The sequence below is a fragment of the Colius striatus genome, chromosome 2 (genome assembly GCF_028858725.1).
Source record: "Colius striatus isolate bColStr4 chromosome 2, bColStr4.1.hap1, whole genome shotgun sequence".
Lineage (NCBI taxonomy): Eukaryota > Metazoa > Chordata > Aves > Coliiformes > Coliidae > Colius > Colius striatus.
Window position 1 is genome coordinate 22,550,486 of NC_084760.1, and position 7,464 is coordinate 22,557,949.

Below are 7,464 nucleotides of genomic sequence, written 5' to 3' on the forward strand. Positions count from 1 at the left end.
GCTTTGAATGATGAATCAACACAGCATGTACAACATGAGCATGAGATCTGATTCAAGAAAGGAGGTGGAAATGTTTGATCAGCAGTTCAGGAGCCTATTCTTTACCACTTTGTCTCACTGCTAAGTGAGAAAAACAGACAGCTTAGTGCAAAGAAGGGGCCAGAAACATATAGCTAAAGAGAAGACTGTGGCAATGTCAGTTTCGATCAGCTCACATTGCTGTATCTTAGACTTGTAGAATTTACAGCTTCATCATTTGGAAACTGTATTTAATGCTCAAGAAAACTGTTGAGCAAAAAACCTGCTGGGCAGTCCCACAAACCTACTCTCTTTGAAGGAGAGCTGTAGTTTTCAAGGAATGACTCTTCCAGAATTACAGCAGATTTTTTTTTACCTGACTTGGGGTTTATGAAGTGCAGAATGAGAATCCCATCAAGGATTTCTACACCTTTACATGAAAGGCTGCAGTATGATACGCAGTATTTGGGGTGGCCATGCCTGCTGGCTAACCACATAACTCCTGCCATCTTTCATGTGTCCTAATGTGGAAGCAAAAAGCATGAGTTTCAGGTTATTTTTGCCCCATTACTCATGGTGTTCTCTGCCCCTCTAATATACCTTTTTTGGACTATTAGTGTCATAGTCAGCTACTTACGTGACTTTATTTATTGGTAAAAGTTACATTGTTTTGGGAACAGGTGCTTAACCCAGGGCACTAAGCAACAGCCAGTCAAGGTTCCCAGTCAAACTCAATTACCTGACTTTCCTCTTTGTTCCTCCGCAAAGGTAGTTTTAATTACACAAACTGCATAAAGCAACTCATCAGGAGAAGCCAAATTACAGACAGCAGGCAGGGACAGGTGGGGAAAGTGGCTTGAAGCTCCAAGAGGTGTTGCAACCTGTGCTATAACTTACAAGAATTGGCAAAGCAACTGAATATCATCAATGCCGGGAGCTTTGGAGCCCTTTTCTTCCTGCAACAATACTGGGATAGGCTTTTGACATAGAGCCCCTACCAGCTCATCCTGAAGTTAGAGAGATCTTTTCAATTAGTTTAGCCTTATGGCTAGATTGTCCTGGCTTTACACAAGACGCCTTCATTTCATGGAATTAATTATGAACACAACCACAAAGCACATACTTATTTCTCCAGAGGCTGCCTCAGATTATATGTTGACAAATTATATATTGACAGATTATACAGTGACAAGAAATTCATCCTTTCACCAGCCCATCAAAGACAGAAACCACACTGCACGCAGGCTGAAAACGACAAAACAACCACATTAGTTCCCTCTCATGTGTCTAATTTGCTGTCAAATGCCTGTTTTCAGCTGTGAGGCATACGGGCAAAAATATTCTTCTCCTTTGTAGTTCAAGTGTAAGGGGCGGGCGGGGGGGAATTGTGTGCGTCAGTACCATAAGCAAAACAGCAAATAGGTATCTAGATTTTTCCAATAGTATAGAACTTACATAGCCACTATTGACAGTAGAATCAACCTCAGATGTATGTGGAAGTGACTACATACTCCCCCTCTTCCCCCACTCTATGTGGCATACAAACTGTTCTTTTCCATTAAAAGCGTTCAAAAAGTTTTGTAGTGCCCGTGCCTCTTCCTTCGCAGATAGATACAAAAAAACACCCCAAAATAAACCCATATTCTCCCTTTTCAACAGCAACATTTTCTCTGTGTCAGCCTGAGCCAGTGATCCAGATCAAACCCAGCTGTCTGTAATAAGACAGAAAATGTAAGTCAGAGAATTGCTGGCCTGTTGAGGTTTGAAAATAGTGAGACAGCACATACTGTGTTTTGAAGAGATTCATCTGTACTTTCACCAGGGCAGCTTGCAGTTTTGAAGTCCTACTGAATACTGCTCCGCTGCTAGCAGATGTATATTGCAGAGCTTTGTTTTGCCAGTTTGGTCACAGTAGATTTTTTTTTATTGGACTTAATGGACTGTGAACATTACAAACTGAGCAATTCGTCTGACGGCCTGAGTGGATGTTGCAATTCCTATATTTCTCAAGTTCCAGTATAAATTTTCTAGAATAAACCCCAAGTGCTCAATATTAGCACAGATTTAAATGGTTCAGCTTCACAGTTATCGACCACCGACTGGGCACGAGAACAGCCTTTGTGTTTGCCATGGCTACTTGTCTGCTGATGCCCATCCTGCTTGAACACAGGCGCTACGCCGGCATTAATAGAGAGACAGGATCTCGCCCCCGATGCTCAGAAAACAGATTTTGAAGGGATTATCCAACCAATAGAAAATTAGGTTTTCTGAGTTGAGCCTGGCATGCCCTCCTCTGCCCATCCACAGCAACGTCAAGAGTCAACATCTCGGCTCAGATTTATCCTCCAGTCAAAGCCCAGGGGATTTCAGTGGATAACAATCCCATAAAGTAAGCACTTACACCTCTGCATTCTGGCAGCACTGGGCTTCTCTAGCTTTCTGAAGAACCTACTTTGCCATAAGGGTTGTCTCACACAAGCAAGAGATTTTTAGATGATGTTTGCTCTTTAGAGCAGGTAAAAAGCTTAAAGAGCTGATGGGGCTCCCCACAAAGAGAAGCAGCGAGCCTCACAGTCTGTACACAAATGTGCTGTGGCATATCTTGAAAGCAATGTCCTTCTCCTTCAACCTTTTGTGCTGAATTTTGAGTGGTGGGAAGTGGCAGGCCATTAGCAGCACACTCATGTGAACTGCTGACTCACCCTGACTGAAATCTGGGCTTTGCTGCCTGCTGCAGCCACGCTGCCAGCCCCTGGGCTGTACTGCAGGGGCTAAGGTGGCACGGGGATGTATTTTATGTAGCCCAGATGCACAAGGATGAAGTTCTTGGAAGGCACTTGAGGAAGTCTTCTCTCTAGCAAATCTTCCTCTTGTTTAGTAGGGACAAGAAGTGACAGATGCAAGATCAGATGTTGATCTCTGGTCTTTGTAGGCTGCTACGCTTAGGCCACCAGATAGCCAAACAACTGACCCACGTGTGGGCCTCTATGGAGATCAGCATAGCTATTGCTGCTCCAAAGTATCTTGCTTCCACTAGATAAAATAGCACTGAGTTTTTCCTCTGAGGACAACAAAAAAAAAAACAAACCAAAAAAAGTCTACTTTAGAAAGCTGCCAAAAGGCATCAGAGACAGAGTTAGCTGAGCAGAGGGCAGCATGTTTATCTACTTACTTCAAAACAGGTACAGCCTCACCATGAGAAGCTGGAGGCAGAGCTGCAGATGAGCAATCCCCAAGTGCAAGTCAGGTTCTGGGTAGGGAGAAAGCTCTATTTTATTTTAAAGTCCCATTTTCAAACACAGGCATCTGAACTGCACTTTCTAAACCTCAATTTGAAGCATCTGCTGTCAGGAACACAAGTGCTTATTTCACACCTAGCAACAAATCAGCAAGTCAAAGTGTAAAGAAAGCAAACCGAAAAGTATGAACAAACACTTGAAGATAGCAAGCACATCCTCAGTTTTGAGCCCATCTACAGCATCCTGATTATTTTGGGATACATTAGCAGGGAACAGCTGTGTCTCTGGAGCTAGGAAGCTTGAACTTCCCGTGGGAATAAGAAAAATGCCACTGGAAATACCTTTTTGAAGTGATCCATGGAGCTAAACATGCCACCACTGAAAATGAGAGAGAAAAGAAAACCATGCATGCGCAACACAGAAAAGACAGAATACACACCAGGGTTCCTTCATGTGGCATGGTGTTGCCTTTTTGCATCAGGAACTGGAGGAGGGAGTGAGAAAAAGGAGCAACAGACTGCAAGAGCTGGGTGGACAGAAGAGATGCTGAGGCCGGGGGGGGGGGGGGGGGGGGAGGTAAGGACACAGCATGGGTTAATGAGCCTTTTGTTTCTGAGGAAAGGCTTTGGGGGCTTTGGGCAAAGAGAAGAAGAATCAGAATTGCCTTACTCAACGTTACAGGGATAGCTGGCAAGGCAAACAGCTACATTAGCTTTTGGATGACAAGCCAAAAAAAACGAGTGTATTATTTTTAATCTCACAGCTGGGGATTAGCCTGATGTTTCTCTGATTTTTAAGGAAGCCATGCTTGTGGCTTGGCATCTATCTTGAGGGGGAAAAAAATCCTCTAAACTGCATACCAGCATGTTCACAAGGGGGTTGTTAAGAGGAAATGACCTGGACTGTAATTTTCCCAACTGCCTGAGGGAGTTAAATCATACCCAGCTTCAAGATGAAACTGGGATCTAGTTCTCACAGTCACTTTTTGCAGCACTTCTTGAACCTCTCAGTAACAACGCCTCCTGGACCACAGAGCAGCTGCCAGGAAGGAGGGATAAGGTTAGACTAGATGATCTTTCAAGGTCCCTTCCAACCCTTAAGATTCTGTGATAAGCAGGGTCATGTTGCAAGGAGGGCGGGAGGTGGGGCAGCACCTGCCACCACTCCTTACCACCCTTAGGACTGGGATCTCACAGGGACATTGTTATCTTTATGCTCTTGAAAATGTCTAATTTTGTTGCCTGGAAACCACAGTATAACCACCTTAAACAGGATGAATAAGCTTTAAACTTAGGTAATCAGAACATACCTCAGAGCATAGGAAGGAAAAGGCAGCCCATTGCTGTCTCCCTGTAGGTAAGAGCCCCTCCTTCCCCCAGTACCCTCATGCTAGTAGCTGCAGTGAGGTGAGAGCTAGATCCTGCCAGGAAGAGCCAAGGAGTAATAGATGGGCATCTGGGAGGAGGGTCAGCACCCAAGCAAAAGCATCTTCTCTCCTATAGAAACAGTAGTGCCATGGGAAATTGTCACTCTTTGAGAGTTACAGCATTCCATCTCCAGAAGAGAGGCATTCTTCTCTATATAATTCAGCAGATCATTATAAATGATGGGTAAGAGACAAAGCCTCCCATTCCAGAGCAAGGAGAAAACCATTGTCTGGAAGAATTCTTGTCTCGTCCCCTACAAGCTCAGGATCTCAGTGGGTTTTGACTACCGAGAACTAAGAAGAAAGCAAACCCCTGTGCTAGTCAGAGCAGCATCAAGAAGAGTGTGGCCAGCAGGTCAAGGGAGGTTCTTCTCCCTCTCTACTCTGCCCTGGTGAGGCCTCATCTGGAGTCCTGTGTCTAGTTTTGGGCTCCTCAGCTCGAGAGGGACAGGGAACTGCTGGAGAGAGTCCAGCGCAGGGCCACCAAGATGATCAAGGGTATAGAACACCTTTCATATGAGGAAAGGCTGCGGGAACTGGGGCTGTTTAGTCTGGAGAAAAGGAGATTGAGGGGTGATCTTATTAACATTTATAAATATCTAAATGGTGGATGTCAGGAGGTTGGGACATCCCTTTTTTCTATAGTAGCCAGCAACAGGACAAGGGGTAATGGGATGAAGCTGGATCACAAAAAGTTTCACTTAAACATAAGAAGAAACTATTTCACTGTTCAGGTGAGGGAGCCCTGGCACAGGCTGCCCAGAGGGGTTGTGGAGTCTCCTTCCTTGGAGGTCTTCAAGACCTGCCTGGACATGTTCCTATGCGACCTGATCTAGGTGAACCTGCTTCTGCAGGGGGGTTGGACTAGATGATCTCTAAAGGTCCCTTCCAACCCCTACCATTCTAAGTGGTGATTCTATGAAAGCCCACAGTCTGTCACATCCTTGGGTTTTCCCTAAAACTTCAGAAAAAATCCTTTCTGAGCTCTAAGTGCCATAACTGTGAGAAAATTATACAGTGTTTTAATGTTTAACACTGACTTATATGCAAAATATAGCTGGGTCTTGCTCAAACAACCAAGAAATTGTTTGAGTTCACACATTATGCATGAGTTCTTCCACAAAGATCTTGGTACAGATTATATAGAATCATGATATGCTGTCATCTTAGTGTTGAAAGTTTTGATAACACTGAATGACTGAATGGCTTCATAGTAGACCCACTCCAAGGTTTTCTCGACAACAGTCTTCCCTAAGCCTCTCTTGCCAGGCAGGCCAAAGAGAGCTGAGCCCTGAGTAATGAAAATACATTACTGTACCAAACAGCAGAGGAAACACTGGTACCGCTTAGTACAGCTCTCCAGACCAGGAAACTTGTGGAAAAGGCATTCAGTAAAGACTAGGAGCTTTTATCTTTCTAAGAATGATAAGAATTTAAACATCTTCTAAGGACCATTAAGAAGCTATTAAGAATTGTACAATAAAGCAATGTCTTGACATTTCCAGCTTCTGCCTGTTCTAAAAGTATTTGTTCTCCAAATAGTCACTGAGAAAACAAGTTTCAGAAAATACAGATTTCTCTAGTTCATTAGACTCAGAGAGAAGAGTAGATGGAGAAGTCTAAGCATCATCATAAATCTTATTTCCTCATGTGTTTCTCCCCTTCTTAAAGCACCAAACCATTTTTGCTATGATAATAAAGATCAGAGAGGCTGTCAGCCTTCTTGTGATGCAATGCCCTCTGACCAAAGAAAGGAATTCGAAGTTATACCAGTTGATTCATCACCCGGTGACGAACATCCAGATCACAACAAAACCTTACGGCACAGGGCAGAGAGCTCCTTGTTATAATGAGGTCCCCGATACATTGATTTTGCATTTTTAGAGCTACACAGAGTATTCCTCTGTTTCCCTGTAAAGGCAGAAAGATGAGTGCCTCTGCTCAGGGTGTGAGGTGTTCAGTCTCCAGCTGCAGAAGCAAACTCAGGTTTTAGGCTTCCTGGAAACTTGGAGAAGCTGTTTTGTGCATAAGCCTTTGGGGCTTCTCTACAACATTTCATTTCTCTCTGTGCTTTTCTAAATGCTCAGAACTCACCTGTCAGCACTGCCCCAGCAGGATACTAATGCTCTGAAAAGTCACACCTCAATCTGACAGCTCAATGTTTATCTAAATTTCAGACAGACTAATTATCCAACTTTCAAGCTGAAAGGTCTGAAAGTGTTGAAAAGCACATCGCTACATGTAACTGGGGGAAAATGTGTTTTACAGAGAGCTGCTTGCAGCACATCCGTGGGAGAGAGAAGCCGAGAACTCCTTGAGCATTGTGAAGAGCTGGTGAAATATAACGAAATATATGGAGCAGAAGGACAAGGGCTTCACCTTCTTCTCCTCAGAGAGGTCAGCATCTTGAAAAGAGGGAATACTGCTTCTCAGTCTTAGCAACTTTCTCCCTTCCTACAGGGTAGACGCCTTCCTTCTTCCAGCAGCAAGCAGAAGCTCACTCTTAGTTTCTGTCTGAGCAGCTTACATTCCTGCTTCTGCAGGCTTCAGCAAGCAGCATCCCTTCTTCTGCAGCCTCAACAACTCCATAAACATTAAGGGCTAGGGCCTGGAAAGTGGTAGAGAGTTTTGTCTACTGTTTGAATATCCACTTGCAGTTCTGTAGGAGGACAACTGCGTAACATTTTCCAGAGCCGTTCAAGCCCTCTCCCTCAGCAAATGCCATTTTTAGTTTTGTCACCAGGGATAGAGGAGGCAACTTCTCCGTAAACAGCGTTCACA